At 43.6% G+C, this 877-nt stretch overlaps 1 non-coding gene across 1 annotated transcript; it reads left to right on the forward strand.

Annotated features, from left to right (window-relative positions):
• The first annotated feature begins 476 nt into the window (after positions 1-476).
• Positions 477-547, forward strand: TRNAG-GCC (transfer RNA glycine (anticodon GCC)). The gene has a single exon. It is a non-coding gene; the product is annotated as a tRNA-Gly (tRNA).
• The last annotated feature ends 330 nt before the right edge of the window (positions 548-877 follow it).

Genomic DNA, 877 nt, shown 5'->3' on the forward strand with positions numbered 1-877 from the left:
ATGTAAAATCTTGATCCTGATTTTGTATTTTTTTTTTATGGGGCACATTTTGTGTAGTGCTCCCTGTGTGCCTCCTCAAAGGAAAATGAGAAACATCTCCATCCCCTTAGGCATAACAGCAGTAGCTGTGGTATGAGGACAGCATGGGCTGTGTTGCTACCTGGGACTGGACTCTAGAAAAGATGAAGAGAGGAGCAGGAAGGGAACAGGATCCTGAATCTAATTCCACCCACCCCCTCATCTTCGTACATCAACATGATGAGAGGCACATACACTCCAGATCAAATCACTATGGGAGAAAAGTCAACATGTCTGCAGGCCTTCATTCTACATTTCCATATCTTAATGTGTTTAGTTGTCCTAAATTTGACTTAAACTCTGGTTTCAGATGCTTATTTAGGAAATGAATTCAAGATCCTTGCAATGTTTTTAATCCATACAAAGTTTGTATAAACTAAGTCTTTACTTAAAATCAAGCATTGGTGGTTCAATGGTAGAATTCCTGTTTGCCATGCAGGGGACCTGGGTTCAATTCCCAGCCAATGCAGGTGCTTTAAGTGGTTATTTTACGCTCTGTTCCCCAGGGCACCTCTTGGGGTAATAAGGAACAACGGTCACAAACTGACAAAGAGCAGACTTAGGCTAGATATCAGGAAATACTTCTTCATGGTAAGGGTGACCAAAATTTGGACTGGGCTCCCAAGGGAGGTGGTGCTGTCCCCTACCTTGGGGGTCTTTAAGAGAAGGCTGGATAGGCATCTGGCTGGGGTCATCTGACCCCAGTACTCTTTCTTGTCCAGGGCAGGGAGTCAGATTCGATGATTTTTTGAGGTCCCTTCCAGCCCTAGCATCTATGAATCTATGTATGTTAAGTTTC

Source organism: Alligator mississippiensis, chromosome 4 (assembly GCF_030867095.1).
Source record: "Alligator mississippiensis isolate rAllMis1 chromosome 4, rAllMis1, whole genome shotgun sequence".
Classification (NCBI taxonomy): Eukaryota; Metazoa; Chordata; order Crocodylia; family Alligatoridae; genus Alligator; species Alligator mississippiensis.